The sequence below is a fragment of the Phodopus roborovskii genome, unplaced genomic scaffold (assembly GCF_943737965.1).
Source record: "Phodopus roborovskii unplaced genomic scaffold, PHOROB, whole genome shotgun sequence".
In the NCBI taxonomy this organism is placed as follows: domain Eukaryota; kingdom Metazoa; phylum Chordata; class Mammalia; order Rodentia; family Cricetidae; genus Phodopus; species Phodopus roborovskii.
The window spans coordinates 17,855,207-17,881,516 of NW_026125278.1; the positions used below are offsets into that span (position 1 = coordinate 17,855,207).

At 39.4% G+C, this 26,310-nt stretch overlaps 1 pseudogene; it reads right to left on the reverse strand.

Annotated features, from left to right (window-relative positions):
- Nucleotides 1–3,370: 3,370 nt before the first annotated feature.
- Nucleotides 3,371–4,278, reverse strand: LOC127230786 (40S ribosomal protein S2-like; annotated as a pseudogene).
- Nucleotides 4,279–26,310: the final 22,032 nt, after the last annotated feature.

Here is a 26,310-nt window from a genome sequence, read left to right on the forward strand (position 1 = left end):
ATTAGTGTGGGAGGAAATAAGTATGTGGTTTCTCTCACCTCCTGCCTATAAACCACCACAGCCTTTATCTCCTGGCCCCTCTCTATAGTTGACATTGTTTAACACACCCAAGGACACAATTGTGGTTCTTTCCTTCCTAGAAAAGTAAAATGTTCTGATACTTCCCAAGCCAGTAACTTCAGTGGCAATGTAAAGCCATACACTGGGCATTTGATGAACTCTGTTACAGGATGAAAAGGGCCTCTTGGACCCCTGGATTTCCCTATGCTTGTCCATAACGCAGACTGATTGACAAGTCTTTGAGCACTTGGTGACATGATATGGTTGCACTAGTCTCCTCTAGGAGAACATTAGAACTCTAAACCTCAAAAAGAGAAGCAGGAAAAAAAAAAAAAAAAAAAACAAAGGGACCAAATTACAGCTCTTTCTGTCACTACAAAACACTTGAGGTAACTTAAGAAAGGATAGGTATATTTGGATCACAGTTTCAGAGTCTCTGGGCACACTGTATCAGATCTATGGCAAAGAGAACATCATGGCAAGAACCATATGGAGAAATAAAGTTGCCCTCTTCACGATGGCCAGGAGGGACCAGGGACTCAATGTCCTCTTCAAAAGAATAACTTTAATGACCTTAAATCCTTGACCTGGGTCCTACTTCCTAATCTTTGCTCCCCCACATCTGTTGTTTTTCATGTTATCAATGAACCTTCTAGCACATGGTCTCTTCAGAACAAATCAGATCCAAACACAAAAGGATCTAAGCTATGGGCACACACAAAACTAGTAACTTAACTCAATTAACTTATGAGAAAAGGGTATGCACTAGGTGCTACGGATACTAAGCTAATTTTGGATCGTTGAAAACATGTTAGTGTTTTAAACCACAGACCTGGGTTTCAAGTCTGCCTTGTATCAGCTGTTAGACATTGAGAAAGCTATCTATATCTATAGATATAGATATCTATACCTGTTTGTAAACTACAGCATTTAGCTCAGAGGACTATTTTAACAGTTAGAGGAGATGGTGATGACTTCATGAAATACAGCCTCTGAAGACATTGTCCATTAGCAGAGAGTATTTTCCAGGATCCAGGTTGCAGATGTTAGATTGATGATGTTTTTTGAGCCCAGAGATTGTTGTAAATAATTTGTCTATCTTGTGGTCCCATAGTTTTCAATAACATATATATTTTCTGTCCTCTGTCATCAGTCTCCTTCCTGTCTTAACCTATGACAACTCTTACTACAGATACTTATAAATGAGAACCCTGAAATAAAATGAAGATCTGATTGAAACTAATTGCTTCTCCTTAGCACGGCTTTGGTAAAATTGAAAGATTTGGTGACAAAGATAATCTGACAAAGATAACACAGAGCAGGCCTTGAGCAAGTTGCTTCAGCTCACTTGCATCAGTGTCTTCAGGTGTAAAATAGGGGTAATAGGACTTAGTCCATAGAATTACTGCAGAATTTATATATACTAAACTTTCAGAATACTGTCTAGAAAATAGAAGATAATATGAATATGAGTTTGTGCATATTATTTTATTATCATTATAATCATACAATACATATTTATGTACATTTTTTGAGAAAGAGTCTTAATATCCACCTCAGGCTGGCCTATATCGTATAATATAGCTGATGGGAGATGTCATTCTGTAAATATGTTTCTCATACTGGTTAATGAATAAAGCACTGTTGGCCAATAGGAAAGCAAGATAGGCGGGACTAGGAAACAAGGAGGATTCGAGGAATGCTCTGCATGTCTCAGCCTCTCCAGTGATGTAATTGAAGTATGTACCATCACAAATGTCCTGATTAAATATGTGATTAAATATGTTGATTGTGTTTTAATAGTCATTCATGTGTTTCAACACAATTTGAAATATAGGTCCAAGAAATTCAGCCTCATCCTTCTTTTTCTTGCATTATTCAGGCATTTAAAACATTCATCACTACTCTCACAATCCACATTTATGATAATCTTACATGTCAAAATATAAACATAAATATTGGGTATCTTTATGCTCTACTACAAGATAACCTAAGGCATGGATCCTTCCATCTTTTCTTCTGCCTACAGTGGAAATTTCTTCCCAGATTATATGGACAATCAATTCATTTGGGGCTCCAAGAAGAAAATCAGTACTGAATCTACATCTTTCCTTCAACCTGGATTCTAGACAAGGCCTAAGGCAGCCTTTTTTCAGCAGCTCAGTTCTCACTGGAGGAGGAAAATCTGCCTTCAGATGTTCCTTTCTCTCTGCCTTTCTCTGAGATAAGCAGCCCCTTTCCCAAGACTGATTATCAAATGTGTCAGCAGCACAAAAAAAAAAAAAAAAAAAAAAAAAAAAACCCTCCTGTATAAACTATAAAATAAGCAACCAGGCCTCTAGGAAGACCTGAGGGTTGTCTTTGAACAAATTGAAAATTGAAGGAGCCTCAGTGAATTAATGGATACATCCTCATTAAGCTGCAGATGCAGGTCACTGGGAGGCTGACTCCTAAGCTGAAGGTACAGTGCCCCTGCAGGTAGCCAGGATAAGAGATCATAATTCTCCACCCCCTGCAGAGCACTTGCCTCCAACATCTTTATACTCTCATGGTGATACCTGTAGAATTTTTTTCTTTCTTCCCTTTAATCTTTATCTCCAAAGCAGTCTGGAGCCCCTGCTATGCACCAGATACAGTGCTTACTGACAGTTACATAAGGAAGATTAAGACACCATTCTTACTTTCAGAAAATTCACATATCAGTAAAAGAAGCTAAAATGTAAAGAATTCTGTAACATAATGCCAGACTAAATTTGATAACCTGTAAATACTCTGATAGCACTTGGTACTATCTCTTTCTGTAACTTATTACTAGTTGATAAATATGCTCATATATTTCATTAATTAATATATGTGCCCCCAAATAGTGTAAAGTGTGAATCTTTGCACTAACATATACTTAGTGATTAACACAAATTGCTTTACATGTCTTACCTGTACTGACTTTTAATCATCACAACTACCTTAGAAGGAATACTCTAATATTGTTCTCTTTTTACAAACGAGGAAACCAAGACAGGAAAATTTTTGTGTCAGACCATTGCAGCTAGTTAAGCCATAGTCAAGACATAAACCTATGCAGTTTGACTACCAATCTCTACTCTCAATTTCTCAGCTCTGTATAAAAGGGAAGATAGCAACACATAAGAGGGGAAAAAAAAAAAAGATTTCAACTGCAATGACTTACAGTTGCTAATTTTTTGGAAGAGATGTTCCTGAGGATACACATGTTCTTTTAATTAAAATATGATTTGCATAATTTCCCTTATTCCCCTAGCAACTCTTTTTTTTTTTTTTAACAGACTTAATTCACTTTATTTTTCTTGTATAAACCCCTTATGTGGTGGCAACAGCTGGAGCCTGGGTCCTCTGAACAGAGACTCTGATATGGGCTTTCACAAGATGGTCAGTGAATTCCTGATAAGGAGACTTGGTGAACACAGTCTCTTTCCAGAGGTCAGGGGTCAGGTAGCTGTAGATCTTAGAGATGGCATCAAAGGTGGCCTTGGCAAAGTTGCCCAGGGTGGCAGTGCAGCCTCTGGCTGATGTGTAGCAGTCATCAATACCGGCCATCATCAGTAGCTTCTTGGGCACAGGAGCAGAGACGATGCCAGTGCCTCTGGGGGCAGGCATGAGACACACCAACACAGAGCCACAGCAGCCTGTCACTTTGCATGGAACAGTGTGGGGTTTGCCAATCTTGTTCCCCCAGTAGCCTCTCCTCACAGGGACAATGGGAAGCTTGGCCAAGATGATGGCCCCTCAGATAGCTGTGGCTACCTCCTTGGAGCATTTAACACCAAGACCAACATGACCGTTGTAGTCCCCAATAGTGACAAAAGCCTTGAACCTGGTCCGCTGGCCAGCCCTTGTCTGTTTCTGTACTGGCATGATCTTTAGAACCTCATCCTTAAGAGATGCCCCCAAGAAAAAGTCAATAATCTTGGATTCCTTAATGGGCAGAGAGAAAAGGTAGATCTCCTCCAGGGACTTGATCTTCATGACCTTAACCAGGCGGCCCAGCGTGGTGACAGGGACCCACTCCTTGTCTTCGGCTTTACCTCCAAGAGTCCCACGGCCTCGACCACGGCCACAGCCTCAACCACAACCGCGGCCCCTGAGACCGCTGCTGTAGCCTCCGCGGAAGCCGCTGCGGCCTCCTAATCCTGGGCCCCCGGGACCTCCAGGCCCTCCCGCTGCACCAGCGTCATCCGCCATTTGGTGTTTTCCCGAAGTAGAAGAAGCCCCCTAGCAACTCTTATTCCCTACCCCAGATCACTTACCTGGTCTCCTCGTAGCAGATGAGGGATCTGGTGTTGGTAAACACAGACACAGACACACACAAACACACACACACACACTGCTGAATACATTTAGTATTACTTATACCTACATGATTTCAGGTCTAAGCACTTGGTACTGGATGACAATTGGAAGGCTTCTCCCTAGAAGACAACTTTTGCTCTTGGCTTCCCTTAGCTGCCTTTAATTTTTTGTCTAAGGGTGGATCCCTGTAAAGAGTAAGGTTTTTCTGCCTGCGGCTGGTCTTGTCCCGCCACCGTGCCAGCCCCAATTAACACACGGAGACTCTGTATTTGATATAATGCTGTTGGCCAGGTACTAGTTTCTTATCTGCCAGCTCTGTCTTAATTATTAACCCATTTCTGTTAATCTAATGTTTCCACGTGGTTATCTTACCGAGAGCAGGCTGGCATCCTGCTCTCTCCAGACTCTCCATCTTGACTCCTTCTTACTACTTCCTGTTTCCTCCTTCTCTCCTAGTTCCTCCTATCTTTCTTTCCTATTGGCCAACAGTTCTTTATTCATTAACCAGTATGAGAAACATATATACAGAATGACATCTCCCATCAGATCCCAGTGAGTTTTCCCGTTCCATGTTAGCATGTCTGTTGGTGTTGTCCTTTTTTCTGTCTGTTTAGGGAGATATATTCCTGAAGTAACATGGGTGAAGCTTCCCTATCATTTCTAGAAGACAATCTCATAGCAGATTTCCTAGTCCTCTGGCAGGAATTGTATTGTGGAAGGAGAGAACCAATTCCTACAAGATGTCTTCTAACCTCCACATGCACACTTTGGTACACAAGCACATAAATACACACACACACACAATGAAAAACTTTTAAAAATTAAAAATAGGTCTTTTTCTGAGACTATGTAGTCTTACCAGATTTGTAAACTGTTTAGTTATTCTGTACCTTTTGAAATCAGAGTGTGGAAACATTTTATTGATATGTTACTTTTTGTTTCTATTTAAAGCTTGAGATCACAAAAAATAGGTTTCAACTAATTATCTATATAGATTTGGAAACATTGTTTGGCTTCTCTTGGTCTGTTAACTGAAAAATCAAGAGGCTGAATTAAGATTGAAAGCTTCCTTTGTTCTCCTTTAACTTTTTCCAATTTGAGGTTTTATCAACTCTTTTATTTTCCTTTTAGCACTGGGGATTAGACTTAGGTCTCTATACATGCTAGATGCACATTCTGCCTCTGAGCCACATTCTAGGCCTGGAATACCTTTTTATATCTCTGGGTGATTCTTTCTCTCCATTCAGTGACATTAGTAAACAATGTTCATGTTTCACTATAGTTCATATTCTTTCCAACAGCACTCTGCTATAACAATAACTATCGAGTTCACTTAGAAAATAAATTAGAGGTTAGCTTTAGTGTCAAATAAACAATGCAGTTTCTAGTGCATTAGTAAATGAGCAGGAGGATATTTGTTGTAGAGCTTACTGGTGTTTAAAAATACCAGTTTTCTGCTTTTCTTCTGGCCCATGGCTAGACCACATCCTGTAACTAATTGAAATCATGTGCCTGAAATTCAGCAAATGGAATATGAACCAACATGGCATATACCACATTCAAACTTGAAATGTTGAGATCTTCTTGCATGCATTCCTGGATTTTCTCCCCCAATCATTAACTACGAAGAGAGAATATGGGGAATTTGGAGAAGATCAGAAATACAAGCAAACAGAATCCTGAGTTTTTATATGACCATCTGGAACACAACTCGTTTATGGACTTTATTTGGATTATCACCCTAAACAAAATGTTTACCTGTATTGAAGCAACAAAGTTGAAGCAGCAGCTTATACTGATCCTTTAGATTTTTATTCAGATAATTTTTATGAGCACCTGATTCAATCCTGAAGGAAGGCAAAATCACAAAACTTCTCAGAAGGCTTATAACAAGAGAATGTAATTATGGTGGGCCTTGCAACTCACTCTTTATACATAAGGTAGTTCTAGTATCTAATATCACCAGCAACAACAACACCCCCAGCCTTTTTTTTTTTTTAAAGAATCAGCTCCGTGTATCTTAAGCTGGCTTTGAAATCACCATGTAGCCAAGATGACCCTAAACTGTTCCTTCTTCCATCTCCTAAGTGCTAAGATTACAGGTTTATAATATCATGCCACATATATATGGTGCTAGAGATCAAACCCAGGATTTTATTCATGATGAACAAGAGATCCACTAAGATGCATTCTCAGGAATCTATCCCCTTTTATTACAAATTAAAGACACAGTTTCTTTCCCACCAAGTCCTGAAGCTGTTTAGTCCCAAATAAATACACAGAAGCTTATATTAATTATAAGCTGTTTGGCCAATGGCTTAGGCTTCTTACTAGCTAGATCTCTCTTAATTATTAATCTATGTAATTTAACATGGCCTTATCTTACTGGACAATGTCCAACATCGCGTCTTCCTGGTAGAACATGGCATCTCCCTGGTGGCTCCCAACTGCCTTCCTCCTCCCAGAATTCTCCTAGCCTCATAGCCTTGCCTATACTTCTTGCCTGGCTACTGGTCAATCACCATTTATTTAATCAACGAATAAGAAAAGCATATATTCATAGCATACAGAACATCCCCTATCAACAAATAGGTAACTCTAGTTTTTCTAATGTATTCACTGTACTTCCAGTACATCTCTAGAGCACTCAGTAGTTTCCTTCCTATCTAGGTCCTTCACTATTTCCCTGATGCTCTTTCCTATTTTGGGGTTTTAAATTAATTTTTAATTATTTATATTTGTGGGTGTGTGTGTGTGTGGGTGTGTGTGTACATTTGTGCACATGAGTGCAAAGTCAGAAGAGGTCATTGGATCCTCTAGAACTAAAGAAAAAGCAGTTGTGAGCCACTGGATATGAGTGCTAGGACCCAAACACAGGTCCTCTGGCAAAGAGACTTTCTGAGCCATTTCCCCAAATCTCCTCTTCAGCAAGTACAGTTTAGCTGTTTGTCATTCTTTAATTATTTGTTATCCTTTATTGCATAACTTCAAAATCTTGAGTTTTCGAATCTAACACAGCCTTGACTAATCTCTCACCTCAGTTAAAACTTATAAATAAAGCCATGCATGGTGGTACAGATCAGGAGGCAGAGATGGGAGGATTTCTGTTGCAGGCCACCTGATCTACATGGAGAGATCCTGGTTCAAAAATCAAAAACAAACAAACAAAAACTTTTAGATGCATAAGAAACTTATCTGTGAACCTATGTGTCTCTCCTGCAGTTCAGTCGTTTCCTCGTGAGCTTTGGAACTCTGTTATCAGGTACATATATTTGAAAATCTTATGTTCCTTGGAAGAATAATCCTTTTGCATTTATGATTGTGGCATTCATTGTTCCTGGTAGTATTATCTATTCTGAAATTTACTTGGCCAAGTTCTGCCTCACTGTGGTATTTCCTAATACTCCTAAGGACAATAAGTAGACTTAACTATAAGGCTTATCTTATCTGTTTCCCATGTCTCAATGAAAGTATGGCAGTGCACAACTGTAATCCTAGTACTTAGGGTATGAAAACAAGATATACATAAGGTATTTTTAAAGATGTATTTTGTTTTGTTTAGGGTGCTTCACCTGCATGCATGTAGGTATACCATGTACATGTCTGGTGCCCACATAGGTCAGAAGAGGACATTGGATCCTCTAGAAATGAAGTTATAGGTAATAGCGAGCCACCTTTTGGGTGTGGGAGCTCAACCTGGGTCCTCTACAAGAGCAACAAGTGTTCTTAATTGCTGAGCCATCTCTACAGCACCAAGAACACAAGTCTGATACTTGTTTGGGCTACTGGATGATTCTTACCTCAAAAAATAAAAATAACGAAGAAAAATATGAGGAATTACCATCATTTGCTGCCTGTTGTCTAGTATCTTAAAATAATTATTTCCTTTGGCTAGTTACTTACTTTTCAGCCACTATAGTAAATCTGGCTCTTGTTATACCATCTTGAGCTCAAAGCTCTAAGTGTTTGTTTGTTTGTTTGTTTGTTTTTTCCAACCCTTGCTGTCCTGGAACTCTGTAGACCAGGCTGGCCTCAAACTCAGAGATCCACCTGCCTATGCCTTCCAAGTTCAGGGCTTCAAGACCTGCACCACTGACCAGAACTCTAAGTGCTTTTATGCAGCATCACATTTGATCCTCATTGGGATCCCATAAATTGGTTTTCATTCTTTTCTTCTAAGTAAAAAATTCTCAGAGTCTTGGGCCATTTAAATAATCGGTGTTAGGTTTCATTGTCAACAAAATCACTTGAAATAAATGAAAGAGTAAAAATTTGAGTGATGGGTTCATATTTCTTGAAGGTTAAATTGGATGCATAGCATAACTTTTCTGTGGTTTATGAATTTATTTATATAATAAGTGGCACAGAATAAGAAGATCAAAATGAGTTAAGTTCATATGTAATCATTTAGCATAACTGCAGTATATAAAATGAGGTCAGACTCAGAAAATCAGGTCTACATATTCAAGTACTTAGTGATAAGAAAATAGAAATATTGTAATTAACCAGACTGAAAGAAAGGGATAAAAATCAATAAAAGTTGTTTTCCATAAGAACTGTACTGCACCTTTGCTACATCTAAAGTGTCCTTCAATACAGCAATCCTGAAGCTAGTTTATCCATAGGCAAGTTTAAGAGAACAAATAACCCAAGTGTGTATATGTGTGTGTTTAATCTCATGTTCCTTTTCATTTTTGAGTGAACAGGGGGTAAATAACCTACAGTGATTGGGAGGAACCACAAAAAAGTCCTAGGGTACACAGGCCCCAGCTTAGAAAAATCTCTACAAGTAAGCTGAGTAGGGACAATGAAATTCCTAGATCAAAGATCCCTCTTCCTTTTAAAGTATCTGTTATCTTGTCTGGAACATCTGATACACTAGAGTCCCCTTCCATTCTTTCTAGTCAGAATGGATGAGACCAAATACTTGCTGTTTCACAAAGGAAAAGCAATTGACACACTTCCCTGCAAGGTTGGGTACCAGACAAGCTTAATTTGTGATTATCATGGAGATCCTTCATTGAATATACCTGTTTTAAAACAGTAGCTATATAACATTAGCTCCCTAAGTTAATTTTTACTAACATATAATAGTTACTCTTAACATAACTGCATCTCTTTCCCACATGCAGAAGAATACCTTGTCTGTCTGCTAGAAGAAGTATTATTAGAGACAAGAGCCTTTTCATGTACATTCATGTTCCAGCAATTATTTAGCTGAATTTTACCTGATTGAAGAATCTTGATTCTCACTTAGTATAGATGCTATATTCAGATACATTTTGAAATTGCCACAGAATTGAAATCAGTACTCTTTCTCCGGAAATTTATGTTTCTGAGAATCATGAAACATTTCTTTAAAAAAAAAAAAAAATGAGGACTAGAGATCTAGTAAATTGATAAAGTATTTGTGTATACAGCATGCAAAAAGCATTGAATTTGATCCCAAACACATTATGAGCCAATGATGGTATTGCAGGCTTGTAATCCCAATACTTGGGAGAAGAAAGGAGGATTTGAAGTTCAAGGCAAGCCTAAGCTTTAAGAGACTCTTTTTCCCAAACAAACAAACCAAAAGCTCAAGGTCATCCAAGGCTATATAGAGAGTCTGAAGCTAGCCTTGGACACAAGATAAAAACAAAAAGAAATGAAAGAAACAAAACAAGCAAGAAAAAAGAGGGGGGGAGTAAGCAAGCTTTCTTAATCCACTGAAATTAAAAGAGAAGTCAAATGGAGAGCCATTGAAACTCCTGATTTTCACTAGGTGAGACACAAAGAGAATTGTTATACTGAATAAGCAAATCATTACTACACAAATGTTTGATTAGAGAGCTCATATTGTCCTTGAACACAACAGCAAGAATTCACCTACTTAGACCTTACTTTTTCATAAATTGTAGAAATAAAAAAATGTCTGAGTTTATATGGCAAAGCATGCCTCTAGTCCTAGCACTTAGGAACTAAAACAGTCGGACCACAAATTTTAGTCCAGCCTGGGTTTCCCAGTGAAATCGTGACAAAAAGTTCAGTGATAGAGAGCTTCCCTGGCATGCATGAGGCCTTAGATTCAATGTTCAGCATTTGAAAATATCTCAAACAGCTCAGATTCCAAAGTTACCAGTGATATCACACTAATCACACTAATGTAAGCCTCAAGCTTAAATTCCTGGGGGATTTTCCTATAATCAACTGTCAGAAAAAGAACTTGAAGTTGCTTCAACTTTTGCAAAAGTATGCTGGGACAGACTGAAAAATAAAAATAAATGAGCAATTATCATTAGAAGCTCACTTAAGAGTCTGTCATAGGGACAGTGGTGAAGAAAATCCTTCCAATGGAAAGAAATATTAGCTAACTACTGTACTATTGGTCATCCAAATTAAATAAAATGAAATATGGCTTGAGAGATCAATCTCCACTCATGATTAAAGCATTTTCTATTCATAATGTGCTTAGACAGGCACTGGCAGATGATAAAGAGCCCATGTGTGCTCCATGTGTGCTCCTCTGCTCCCCCTCCTCATGAGGGTACTCCCTTGTTATTATCTTATTCAGGATCTAAGAAAGAGGCAGCAAAGTATTCTAACTCTGACTGGCCTCCTCTGCAATGCCTGACTGTAAACCACTCTACAGGACCTCCTGAGAAATGTAGAAAGGGGTCAGTGGGATTTGCTGCTGCCTTAGTCAGGCCTACAACTGAGGCAAATCATTGGAAAAAGAGTTATTCTGAAAAATGCTTGAGATTATAGAAAAGTTAGGTTATGCAGCATCTTCATTCCTGATACTTCACTCACAGTTATTGTATTACTGAACTATTTAATTAGTTATGGCTAAGAAAAGAAATTACTGAAATCCAGTCATTTATTCAGTGTTGCTTCTGCCATGTATGCTGCAGTGATAATCAAAGAGAGACACAAAGACCTTCATACTTTATACCTAGCCCTACAAAGATTAGTATGTTTACCTCTGTCTTTGTCATTGAGCTCTTGTCATTGAGCTTCTGGTGGTATTGCTTCTAGACCTCCAGCCTCTAGCAGTGCAGAGCTCAAAAGAAATCCATAGAGTCAACATGCTAAGACTGTTTTTATCTGAGAGCATAAGGGGAAAGAGACTCACACATTCTTGATGGCTTCTTTTAGACATTTTCTTTATTCTTCTTCTTCTGTATTCTCTATTTTCCTAACTTTATTTTTCCTCTATAGTTTATATATTCCAACAAATCTTTCAGGCAATATGAAAATGGCAATGTGGTTAACATTCTATTTTCAAGTGAATGATTATAATGAATACAGGTTTAAAAACATGTGTTCACCTCCTTACATGTCATTCCAAGAATCCACATATCTTTACATCAAAGTGACTAACTATAAATTAATAGGGATTGAGAAAGCATGGTATTTTTCTCAGCCAGTTCTTTTGCTGGAAGACTGTATAATGTGGTTACAAAGAAAGGATCAATCACTTTATTACTTATCTTGAAAGGTAATCTTATAAGCAATATTAGAGAAATCCTAAACTTTTATACATGAAAACATTAAGTTAGCTCTACTTTAAATCTTTAGGGTGCATACTCACTCATCAATAGCTTTTTTTTTTTTAAATCAGGAGCTTGAGGGCAGAAATGGATACAAGGAATTAATCATCATCATTGATCACCAACTAATTCTAACAAGGTAAGTATATCACCTAGTAATTTGGCTGCTTTGTTTATTGATGACTAACCTAATGAATCTATCCCTTAGCTAAGTGTCCTTGTGAACTTTGGATTGTTTTCTAGGATTTTTCATCTCAAAGCTATTATTAAAACCTGTTAATCTAATCTGAAGTTATTTTAAGGCTTTGTTTCAGCTATGATGCATGCCAAAGCCTGTGAATGAATCTTTCAACATCAAAATTAAAAGAATTTGAGCTAGTCAGTTCCTGGGACTCAGTTGTTTTCCTTAATTATTAACCTAAACTACAATCTATACAGCCCCTTAAGTGAAACTCATAGGCCCTAGCTGTATGACACTTACTTGTATTTATTTCAATCATCAAATCTCTATTTAAATAAACACTATTGCTGTTTGGTACAAATTATTCTGTGGTAGGACAGACTGAAGGCATTGTTCTCAATTTTTCTAGTTAGTTACCTGCTCATATGTGGTATAGTTCTTCCCAGTTTTTAGAGGCTTTATTCTGCCTTGCATAGCATCCTATGATCACACGTCTACACTGGTACTTTTTTACATATTAAAAAGGTATCTTATTCCACAGAAATGGTACAGGGACTACAGTATTGATAAATCACATGACAAGCTGGTGGACAGTGGTACTGAAAGAAGCCTAAAGAAGGAAACTAATGCCCTAAGCAGATCTTTCTTTATGTGAGATCACTATCCACAGTGGAAGATAACTGATCTCTTACTGGACAGGCTACTTTATGGGATGGTGCTATACTGATGACTCAAAATCCGTTTTTTGTTGTTGTTGAGAAAATGGACTCTTACAGGAGTCCATGTCTTGATAACAGGACATTGGCATTGTTACGTGCCAGAGTCTTTGTCAGAGGAGCAGTGGATGGCAATTGTAGTTCAAGGCACCAGCCCACCAGAAGGCAAATCCCCGATGAGTGAATCTTGGATAAGCAAGGTCCTTGAGACCACAGACTCCAGAACATCTTTTGCTTCTGCTGCACCTTTGCATGTCTACCTCTGCCATCTTTCTTTGGTATCTGGCATGGTGTGAATAGGTGTGGGGAGATCCCACTGCCTGTAATGTAGTGTGCTTACCTGTGAATTATTATTGTACTTAATATTTGTACCAAACAGGAATGGTGTTGCTCAGATACCAAGAGGACACAGAAAAACTTGGAACATTATCTCCATAAGTCAGACTGATTAATAGAGACTAATACGTACATCTTTTAATCCTTTCAAATTACAACACTAAAAATAACATGAATATTAAGAAATAGAAGAATTACTTGCCTAAGAAAACAATTTTCTAACGTTTTTGTTTGTTTTTTTGTCATCATATGAATTTTTATAAGATTTTCATTTCAATGGCTTAGTAAAGACATTTCTGAGCTACAGCACAAAAACAGTTCAGTTCCAATTGGTTTTTTGTTTTTTATTTAATTAATGTACTTATTTGATTTGTATTATATATAATTTTTATTTAAATTAAAAACAAGCTTGTTTTAAATATCAATCCCAGTTCCCCTACCCTTCCTTCCTCCCCTGTTACCCCACCAATCCCCATCCCATCCTCTTTCTGTTCCCCAGGGAGGGATAGGCCTTCCATGTGGAGTCTTAAAAAACTGTCATATCATTTGGAGCAATGCCTAGGTCCTACCCTATGTGTCTAGGGCAAGAGAGTATCCCTCTATGTGGAATGGGCTCCCAAAGTCCACCATATACTAGGGATAAACACTGATCCACTACCAGAGGTCCCATAGATCACCCAATCCTCCCAATTAACACCACATTCAGTGAATCTAGGTCGGTCCTATGCTGGTTTCAAAGCTATCAGACTGGGGTCCATGAGCTACCCCTTGTTCAGGTCAGTAATTTCTATGGATTTCTCTAGCCTGATCTTGATCCCTTTGTTCATCACTCCTCCCTCTCTGCAACTGGATTCGAAGAGTTCAGCTGAGTGTTTAGCTATGTGTGTCTGCTTCTGCTTCTATCATCTACTAGATGAAGGCTCTATGATGGCATATAAGGTAGTAATCAATCTCATTATCAGGGAAGGACATTTAAGGTAGCCTCTCCACTATTGCTTAGATTGTTAGTTGGGCTCATCCTGATAGATCTCTGGACACTTCCCTAGTACCACATTTCTCTTAAAACCTGTAATGTGCCCCTCTATTATGGTATCTCTTTTCTTGTTCTCCTCTGTTCTTTCTGACTCAGTCTTCCTGCTGTATAATGCCCTCCTCTCCCCTTCTCTTCTCCCCTTCCCTTTCTTCTAACTTCTTCTCCTCTCCCTTCATGCTCTCAATTTGCTCTGGAGATCTTGCTCCTTTCCTCTTCTCCAGTGAACCATATATGTCTCTCTGAGGATCATCTGTTTCCTAGCTTTTCTGGTGGTATGGATTGTAGGCTGGTAATCCTTTAGTCTACATCTCAAATCCATGTATGAGTGAGTACACACCATGTTTGTCTTTTTGTGACTGGGTTGCCTCACTCAGGAAGGTTTCTTCTAGTTTCATCCATTTGCCTAAGAATTTCAAGAGTCCATTGCTTTGTTTTGTTTTGGTTTTTTCTGCTGAATAGTACTCCATTGTGTAAATGTACCACATTTTCTCCATCCATTCTTCATTTGAGGGGCATTTAGATTGCTTCCAGGTTCTGGCTATTACAAATAATGTTGCTATGAACATAGCTGAACAGAAGTCTTTCTTGTATGAATGTGCATCTTTTGGGTATATGCGTACCAGTGGAATTACTAAATCTTGAGGTAGACTGATTCCCATTTCCCTGGGGGGATCACCATACTGATTTCCAAAGTGGCTGTATGAGTTTGTGCTCCTACCAACAGTGGAGTAGTGGACCTCCTTCTCCATATACTCTCCAGCATAAACTGGAGTTTGGTGTTTTTGATTTTAGCCATTTTGACAGGAGTAAGATGGCATCTCAGAGTTGTCTTGATTTGCATTTCCCTGATGGCTAAGGATGATGAGCACTTCCTTAAGTGTCTTTCAGCCATTTTAGATTCCTCTATTGAAAATACTCTATTTAGTTCTGTACCCCACTTTTCACTGGATTATTTGGTGTTTTAATAACTAGCTTCTTGAGTTCTTTGTATATTTTGGAAATCTGTCAGATGTGGGGATGGTGAATATTTTTCCCATTTAATGGGCTACCCTACTTGTTGACTATGTCCTTTGCCTTACAGAAGTTTTTTAATTTCAAAAGGTCCTATTCATTGTTGATCTCAGTATCTGTGCTACTGGTGTTATGTTCAGGAAACTGTCTCCTGTACCAATTTGTTCAAGGGTACTTCCCACTTTCTCTTCTAAGAGGTTCATTGTGGCTGGATTTGTGTTGAGGTCTTTGATCCATTTGGACTTAAGTTTTGTGCATGGTGATAGACATGGATCTATCTGGAATCTTCTACAAGTCAACATCCAGTTATGCCAGAACCATTTGTTGAAGATGCTTTCTTTTTCCTGTTGTACACTTTTAGCTTCTTTGTCAAAAATGTGTTTGTAGGTATGTGGATTAGTATCAGGGTTTTCAGTTTGATTCCATTGGTCTTCCTGTCTATTTTTGCACCAGTACCAAGCTGTTGTCAGGACTATAGCTTTATAATAGAGCTTGAAGTCAGGGATGGTGATGCTTCCAGGAGTTTCTTTATTGTACAGGGTTGTTTTGACTATCCCGGGTCTTTTGTTTTTTCACATGAAGTTGAGTATTTTTCTTTCAAGGTCTGTGAAGAATTGTGCTGGGATTTTGATGGGGATTACAATTCTTCACTGACCTTGAAAGGATGTTAATCAACTTCATATGGAAAAACAAAAGACCCAGGATAGCCAAAACAACCCTGTACAATAAAGGAACTATAGGAGCCATCACCATCCCAGACTTTAAGCTCTACTACAGAGCTATAGTTCTGAAAACAGCCTGGTATTGGCACAAAAACAGACAGATAGACCAATGGAATTGAATCAAAAATCCTGACATTAACCCACACACCTACGAACACCTAATTTTTGACAAAACAGCTAAAAGTATACAATGGAAGGAAGAAAGCATCTTCAACAAATGGTGCTGGCACACTTGGAGGACAGTGTGTAAAAGACTGCAGATAGACCCATGTCTATCACCATGTACAAAACTCAAGTCCAAATGGATCAAAGACCTCAACATAAATCCAGCCACACTGAACCTCTTAGAAGAGAAAGTGGGAAGTACCATTGAACAAATTGGTACATGAGACTGCTTCCTGAATATAACTCCCATAGCACAGACACTGAGATTGATAATTAATAAGTGGGACCTCCTCAAAATTAGAAGCTACTGTAAGACAAAGTACACAGTTCACAAGACCCAAGGTGGCCCACAGACTGGGAAAAGATCTTCACCAATCCTACATCTGACAGTGGCTGATCTCCAAAATATACAAAAAATCTCAAGAAACTAGTCACCAAAACACCAAATAACCCTATTAAAAAATGGGGTAAAAAACTGAAGAGAGAAGTCTCAATAGGGGAAATCAAAAATGCTGAAAGACACTTAAGAAAGTGCTCAATGTCCTTAGGGATCAGGGAAATGCAAATCAAAACAACTCTGTGATACCATCTTACTCCTGTCAGAATGGCTAAAATTAGAAACACCAATGACAACTCATGCTGGAGAGGATATGGAGAAAGGGGGACCCTCCTCCACTTCTGGTGGGAGTGCAAACTTATACAGCCATTTTGGAGATCAGTATGACCTCTCCTCAGAAAAATGGGAGTCTACCACAGAGCCTGATAATCTGCCTCTTAGACATATACCCAAATGATCCACAATCAAGCAACAAAGATATGTGCTCAACTATGTTCATAGCAGCATTATTTGTAATAGCAAGAACCTGGAATCAACCTAGATGTCACTCAACTGAAGATTGGATAAAAAAGATGTGGTACATTTACACAATGGAATACTACTCTGTGGAAATAAAACAATGGAATCTTGAAATTCGTAGGCAAGTGGATGGAACTTGAAGAAACCATCCTGAATGAGGTAGCATAGTCACAAAAACAGGAACATGGTATGTACTCATTCATATATGGATTTTAGACATAGAGCAAAGGATCACCATCTTATAATTCACACCACCATAGAAACTAGGATATAAGGAGGATTCTAAGAGATTCATATAAGGTCCCTCACAGAAGGGGAATGGGACATGATCTCCAGAGAACATGGGGAATGGGGGGGGGCAGTGAGCAGATAGGGACATAGAAGAAAGTTAAGGAGAGGAGAAGAAAGCACGTGGGACTAGGAAGAGTGACTCAGGTGAGGAATAGATGAGAGAAGACAGAGAGAGTGAAAGAGAGAGAGAGTTAGATAGACATAGATAGATAGATATAGATGATAGATATAGATAGATAGATAGATAGATAGATAGATAGATAGATAGATAGATGATAGATAGATAGATAGATACCATAAAATAGGAAGCCATTATAGGTTTGAAGAAAAAACTGAATCTAGAGAAATGTCCAGAGGCTGAAAAGACTCACCCCAACTAACAATTTGAGCAACAGTGGAAAGGCTACCATAAATGTCCTTCCCTGTTAATGAGATCGATGACTTAGCCACCATCATGGAGCCCTCATCTAGTTCCTGATGGAAACAGAAGTGAACACCCACAACTAAACACTGAGCTGACCTGGAATCCAGATGCAGAGAATAAGGACAAGACCTGGTGTAGAAACGTATAGAGACAGCTGACCTGAACAAGGAGGAGCTAATGGGCCCCCAGATTGATAGCTGAGAATCCAGCGTTGGACTGACTCAGGCCCCCTAAACATGGGCCTCAGCTAGAAGGCCTGAGCAGTCTAAGGGTCCTCAGACAGTGGAACCAGGATGTATCCCTGGTGCACAAAAGGACTTTGGGGACACCTTCCCATGAAGGGATAACTGCCTTAATATAGAGACAAGAGGAAGGGCCTAGCCCTACTCCAAATGACTTGACAGATTTAGATGACCCCTTCTGGAGGGCATCACCCTACATATGTAGTGGGGGGGTTGGGAGGGGAGGGGGGTAGAGGGCATGAGAAGGTAGGAGAGAGGGAGGGAGGGGAGAGGGAAAGAGAGGGAAGTGGTATCGATATATAAAATAAAAAATAAATTAATATAAAAAATAACAAAACGTGTTATTTGTAGCAAGAATATTATAGTATAAAACTTCTTTCTGGTATGTACACTAATATACACATGTGTGTGTACTGAACCTAAATGGAAACTCATTTTGGAAAAAGATTTTTTAGATAGTATCTCTATATGTAGTCCTGGCTGTCCTGGAACTTGAAGTCGCAAAGATCTGCCACCATATCTGGCTTGCATTTCTCACTATAGGCCATATCAAAAGAGTTTGAATGTATTGTCCTACAAGGCCCAATTAATATTTTTGCTTTTGTAAACCTAATTTCTATTCTCTCTCTGCTTTCTCAAATGCTTTAGTCCTAATAAACCTCTAACCGTCCTCCAAAAAGACAAACATCTTCGCACTTCAACTACTTTCACTTGTTGAAATACTGTTTTTCTAATCATTTACATGGGTGGGTCCTTCATGAAGTCCAGTTCAAATGTCACCTATTTAGGACACTGTCTTTAACTCTCCTGAAACAGTCTGTCTCTTTGTCTTTTGCATCCCACTCTTGTACTTCCTTTGTGATTACAGTCTCTCGGCACTCTGAGCCTAGGCCACACATGCTGTAAAGATCTTAGCTGTTCTATCTATCACAAATGTCAGCATATATAACAATTAGTGTTAACTAATAAGACATTGAATATTATACTTTACAAATATTGATACAGGGGAAATTAAGATTCCTTCTTAGGGTTCTTAGTCTCAATAATAAAAGAATTTAAGAAGGGACTGAAATAGAAGCTCAAGGAGAATTTTATTAGAGTTCAAAAAAGAATATTCCAGGAAAGGCAAGTTGTATACTTCAGTAGCTGCCAGGAGAATAGAGAAAAAAGGTAAAAAGCTGGCATGGTGATCAGATGCATGGTAGACAACAGTCACATGGTAGGACAAGAGGCTTTACAGAAAGAATAAGAAAGCCCAAAATTCTGGAGGAGAAAGCCCTACTATTAAGAAAATATGCTTACAAAAGAAGAAAGGTGAAAATTATGCTTTTCTGAATGGTCCGGAAACATGAGCTGCCTTAGGACTTACATGGCTACAACCACCGTAAGCTACTCCACTAAAAGTGGAACTTCTGGAGAGGAGAAGTACAATGTCTCATTCAAGAATAATTACTCTGCCTATCTCTTTAGAATGGTTTAAGATGAACTTGTCCTCTTAGGGGTGGTCCTTTGGTCAGTTGATTGACCAGGCCAAATTGTGTTAATGGGTTTTTCTGTCCTTCCTGCCAGCTCACAAATCGTAACACGGAGACTTATTATTAATTATGAAAGCTCAGCCAATAGCTTAGGCTTGTTTGATATAAATTAAATGAATCCATTTCCATTAATTGACTTTCTGCCTTATGGCTTTATTACCTTTACTCTGTCCTGCCCAGGCGGCTTTCCTGCTTCTTCTGTCTCTGGCTGTTTGTTGACTCTCTGGTTTGAAAATCCTGTCTAGTTATTAGCTGTTCAGCTTTTTATTCAACCAATCTGAGTAACAAATCTTCACAGTGTACAAAAATGTTATTCCATAACACAACTGGAATGTTAAGGCTTCACCCAACCACAGATTCTATTGTTTTAAAAAACTATTTATTTGTATTTTATGCACATCAGTGTTTTGCCTGCATGTGTGTCTGTGTGAGGGTGTTAGATCCCCTGGAATAGGAGTTGTAGACAGTTGTGAGCTGTCATATGGGTGCTGAGAATTAAACCCAGGTAATTTGGAAGCGCAGCCAGGGCTCTTAACTACTGAGCCATCCCTCCAGCCCCATGGATTCCATTCTTTTGACCAGGAGTTTGTTACTCTCACAGTGTTTATAAAATAGAGACATGAAATTCCTTCTATCTAAAAAACAAATTTTTTGCAGTATTAGAGTTGGAATCCAGAACCATAAGCATGTTAGTAAATGTTCTACCACTAAGCCCTACTTATATCTCTTCTAATGGAGTTCTTAAATAATTATGTTAACTTTATTATGAAACAAAGATGCTTCTTAATGCTGCCTAGGAGGCAGTGTTCCATGTGAGAGCCTGATCTATGAAAATCCAGTTTTAATATACAGAAGATACTTGGTCTACAGTGTGAAAATACTAGTTGGCTAACACTGAATGGTTAGGGCCATTTTGCCTGGTACCCAGTGGTTACTGGTAACAAATAACAAAAATTGTAAAACAACTGTTTATCTTGAATTTCCACCTGATATAGTGCAGCCAGAAATAAAACATCACCTGTGCCTTTCATTCTAAACATACAGGGACCCAAGAATATATGCAGGCCCTGACAACTTCAAGAATGGCACAGAAAAATCAGAATGGAAAAAAAAAAAACTTATCAGAGATCCATCCTTAGAGTAGACTCAGAGATCTAGAGAGAGGGACCCAGTACCCTCCTGGGCCTACTCAGGAAATCCCTCTAAAAGATTTTTAGGGTTACCATCTTTATCTGTAGTTCTCTCCTGTACTCCAGTTATCAAAAGGCTTGTGTGGTGAGCTGAGGGCCTTTAATTTTCTCGTAGGTTCTGTGGAAACATGAGAAAGGTTTAAGCAGGCAAGTGATGTGTTTATCTCTCACGCGACTCCATGCAGGATGGAGGAGTCAGCCTGGATGACACCAGAGGTTGGATATAGTCATCTGGCCAGGTTTTAAGCGACAATGATAAACAGGAGATAAAATTCTGACTTCACCTACTCATTTACCATGGCTGTTGGACATAGCTATCTCCTAAACTTCCAAACTGTGTGCCTACGCTGGAGAAGCTGTGTGGAAATTTAAAAGTGGCATTTCAAAGGAACTCTTAGCATCTGGCACATAATATACAATCAACAAACGTTATTAATTTTTGTTCAGGCTCTATGTTGGCTATACAATGGCAAGAGGAGCCTAATCAAGCAACACAGAAGGAGGCTCCGCTGTGCCCCACAAGCACATGTTATTCTTGCCAGTGGGGAAAGTGAAGGGATGAAGCTGAAGCGATCTTGACTGGAATCTCAGCCATCCATGGCAAAAGCTCCCCACCAATTATTTTGGGGTGAGGATATGGTGGAGGAGAGGAAGAGTTGGTGGCCAGAAAGGCCAGACAAAAGCTTACAGTGTCAGGGCTCCAATCCGTTCTGGATCTGGCCTCTCCTTTCTGAAGTAGGGCACAATCCTAAACTAATGGAAGAGACTATTCTCAATAGCTCGAGAGTGAGGGCCTCTCGCCACAGATTTTTGTCTGCAAACCCCGTTTCCGAGGTGCCTAAAAGTGTACAAATAGTAAGGCCAGGCCCGGTGAGGCAATTCATCCCATCCCTCAGCCGGACAAGCTGATTATGGCTCTCCATATCACCTCTCCTCGGGGGTGCTTAAAAGAATCCGCAAATCCTCAGCATCACAGCCACCAATCCCCAGCACTGCCCATTCACACGCAGCGGGGTGGCTGGGGATTAATTGGAGGGGGAATGTTGTGAATTCCAGAGAGTTCTTTCTCTTTGCCTCACAGTCGGTGGCCCGGGATATTGCCACATGAAAGCTTCGCTGTCAGTATCAATCATCATTGCGCGGGCTGTCACATTCCATGGACTGAATTGGCCTCATTTGGTGACTCCATCAGAGGGGGTTGGGGGAGCATTCCTGAAGGGCCTGCGCTGATAAGGCCAAATTCTGACTATAAAAATACTCAGCGCAATTGCTTTCTCCGCATTCCTCATTCTGAGGACGGCTGAGAAAAGACAGACCTGGGGAGGAGTGGAGCCTGGGTGAGAGCCAGACCTAGGACAGAAGCACACAAAAAGCCCAAAGCCTCCTGCCCGCTTTGATTAAAAGTTGACCTTCTCTGGTGTCTCCTTCACTTCATCCTGCCAGAGTGAGACCTAGAGGATCTCCGCACGAAGCGAGCCCAAACTTGGGACCGTCTTAGAGTAGAAATGTTTCAAAGGAGTAGAATTTCTTTTAGTGATGCAAAACTCAGATACCTTTGTTAACTGGAATTTCTAAACTATCTCTTTTTTTCACTGTAAGGTGTCAGGTGCTGCTCGTCCTTAGAGCTCTGAAGACTCCCTGTGATACCTTCGGCTAATTTTTAAAGGCAAGACTTCTAACTGCCTTCTTCCCCAACCCCCTTACAGTATCCTAAACTCCACATTCCTCACATACCATTTTATTTATTTATTTATTTATTTATTCATTTATTTATTTTCATAATTGCCTGAAACTTCCAGTAAGTCGAAGGTCCAGAGAACACATCCTGTAGTATCCACACGTCAGCCTCTACCCACAGTAAGAGGAACTGCTTGCTTTCTAACTTCCCTGAATCCGAAGCTTCTCGGGAATCTCTGCTCTGCTTCTCTCAGACACTCAGTCAGGCTGCTGGCTCTTTTGTAGTCATCTGTAAAACTGACGATAATGACAACCACTCTGCCTATTCTGAAGTCCATGCAAGGTTAATGAAAAATAAACTAAAAAAGGGCCTGTGATCAGTAAGCTGGTATGTGTGTTAATTCCTTTAATTGCAAGTGGTATGGGGTGAGTTAGTGATCCTAATATAAAGTCTTCCTCTGCATTAACCTGCCCCTAGTAAAGTGTGCTTAAGGAGAAGCTGTGACAATGCTCCAACCCCACCCCCAAAGTAGGGTCATTGTTTTCAATCAGCAACATCACTGCAACATTTCAAATTACAGATATTTATAAGTTAACACTATCATGTGGACATATTCTTAGCCACAAGTCTGTTTTCTGGGATTTCTTTTGTTATTTACTTGTTTTAGCATGGTAAGCATTTGTTTGAAAAACAGATAATTTGGCTCCAAAATATTGAGCCAATTGCTTCCCCTCTCCCTGGGCCCCAGTTTTCCCATCTTTACAATGCATGAACTCACTTTTCTGTTTCATAGTTCCTTGGATGTTTCCTTACTGTTACTAGGACTTAAAAGTTATGACACACTGTATAAAATATCAAAGTATAGTCAATTTTAAGTCTTAGGGGAAAGAACTGAGAAACTAATTCAAAATAATACTTCCCTCTTTGGAATCTTGCATGCTAGTACTTAATAATAAGTAGAATATTTCAGCACTTGAAAATCAAAAGAAACGGGGCATGAATCTTTACAGCACTTTATTATAATTAGTAGTTTCCCTACCTTTGTGCCTATGTTGTTTAGTTTCTCTTATAACTGACAACTGAAAGCCACAACGTTAGTGCTGCACGAACTCTAAAGAACACGAGATCAACATTCCTGCCACCATTGCACCTGGCTAAATCAAATCCTGGCCATTTTCTCCCTCTCAAGCCCTTTTTATCTTCCTGCTGTACTTGTTCACCTGCCTGTTCTTTTCCTCTTTTTTCTCATTCTTTTTTCTTTTGATTTCTTCCCAGATTCTGTCAGCTGGCTCATCTGTCCTCAGTGGGACTCTAGGATCAAAGCTTGAGAGAGTTCATATATAGCTTTACAGATATATTTGATTTTAAGGATTTAATTTTTCCCTCTTGGATCTAGCCAGTTTCCAAAACAAACAAGCCTCACTAGAAGTGTTCCTGTACTCTCAAAGGCAAACACACTTGTCTTTGCATCATAGACACCAAAGGATGGGATTCTTAAGCTATTTTAACCTGTGGCAGCAAACATTTCTTGCAACCAGAGGCTCATTAGGCTCCCCAAAAGAAAGTAATGGGGTCCAACCTTTATTAAGGAAGAATCAAAGTGGCAGATACAGCACATACACACACACACACACACACACACACACACACACACACACACACACACCACAGTCAAGCCTTGACTGAAAGATCCTTTGCTCCAACTACTCTGCAGTTCAAAGTAACTCTAGTTAATAGAAATAGCTCTGTCATGGGGGCTGGAGAGATGGCTCAGTGATTAAGAGCACTGACCCTGTTTCAGTTCTCAGCACCCACATGGCAGCTCACAACTATCTGTAACTTCAGTTCCAGGGGATCCAGAATCTTCATGCAGGCAAAATACCAATGTACATAAAATAAAAATAAATTATTTTTTAAAAATAGTTCTTCCCTCTTAAGGTCCAGAACAGATTTAAGCCAGTTAAAATACTTCTTTTAATCTGATGAAACAAGTATTATGCCAATGCTACAAATGTAGAAATCAAAGGTGATACATACAAAATTTATACAACCAGCTCAGAAAGGCGCTAGGGCATAAGCCTGGAGCTTTCTAGCTTCAGGGACAAAGCTCAATGGAAAAATAGCTAGTGCTAGACTTTAACACCCATCCTACTGTTGTAGAATAAAAAGAAGTCTGAGTTTAATCCTGTGACTAGCTATCAGTAAATCGGTTATCTATGCCTTGGTTTCCTTGATTTGGGGAGGAAATAAGTTGGGCTCCTAATCTTCAATCATCTATTATTATTGTTGCCTTACATAATTTATATTTATCGTGACCTTTCCAGTAAAACAAATAAAAAGTCTTAAACTTTATGAACTAAAAAGATAAAATTAATTGGACATGTGAATCATGCCTTTAATCCTAGTACTAGGTATTTAGAATCAGTTCAATTTCTGTAAGTTCAAGCAAGCCAGGGGCACCTAAAGGGTGAGATCTGGTTCAGAAAACAAACAAACTAAAACAAAAACAAAATAAAAACCCCACCAGCAAAACTCACAGAATCAATTCACTGAGCTAATAGGGGCTCACAGAGACTGAACTGACAACCAGGAAGCCTGCATGGGACTGACATAGGCATTCTGTGTTTATGTTACAATTTTGTACATTGGTCCTCTTGTAGAACTAACAGTGGGAACAGTGGCTATCTCTGACTTTATTGACTTTTGGGACCTCACTGGTCATACTGGGGCACCTTGCCCAGCCTTAATGCAAAGGGAAGTGCTTAGTCTTATTGCAACTTGATATGCCATGTTCTGTTGATACTCATGTCCTTTCCTGTACAAAAACAGAGGAGTGGATTAGGGGAGTAGGAACAGAATGTGGGGGTTGAGGGGTATTTGGGGCTGTGGGTTGGGGTGGTGGTTGGAGAGAGACTGGGAGGAGAGGAGGAAGGGGAAAGTGTGGCCAGATGTAAAATAAATAAATAAATTTATTTTAAAAAGAAGAAAGAGCCCCCTCCACCAACAAATAACAGCCATATATCTATATATGTATATTAATCCCTGGGGTATTGACTTCTAGTACTGTACAGCACTCTCCATGGTACATACCAATGGATTTTCAAAATTGTGTTTGAGTGCCCTGGAAAGCCCTGCTCCCTCTCAGGGTCAAAGCCATTTTGAAAATAACAGTAAGATGTCCCGTGCCCTTTTCATTTCAAGAGGCTATATGATGCAAAATGCTAAAACAGATGGAATGCAGTAGTACATCTAAGAATCTAGTTGTCATCCATTGAACCACACATTAAAGATACTAGCAAAGATACTTTTAAATCTGAGACAATATTATTTTCCAAAGGTTAATTAATTTGTGTTAACATATAATAGGTTTTGAGGTAATCCAGGCCACCCCGGCCCCGCCTCTCACCCACCTGTGCATGGAAGGTATATGTACCCTGGCCTTTTAAAAGAAAAACCCCCTCCCACTTCTGCTCTCTTTCCTACTGTTCACCTGAAGAGATAGACAGGACTCTTCCTGTCTCCTATTGCATGGGAAATAAGATTTTGAGACACAGTATAGGCTGGTTGATATTTATCACTCACACCAGAAACAGATGACCATCGAGGGTTCCTGATCTGCTCCCAGATTCTCTCTGTCTCTGACCAGGAAGTAAGAGAGCGAGTTGGGGTCTGGGACCCCAGACCTAGACCCCCACTTCTGTACCTGTCCCCACGCCCCTAGTGGGTGTGGTCAGTGCAACAGGTGTGGGAGGGGTAGATATCGCACCACAGTCTTCCTCTTCTCTTAGTCCACTCTCTGTCTCTGTATAACTGTGTCTCTTTACCTCTCTTCTCTTTCCTTTCCCCCTCCCTTCACTTTCTAATAAAACTTCTCACTTAAACTCTGTCAGCTTGGCATGTTTGTTCCTTGCCCAGTATGGAATCCGTCAAGGTTCTCTTACAGGCATTATTATAATAGGTTTATTTCTTAAAAGTAATTACTGTTAAATATCTCAGATATCTTATCTTAATT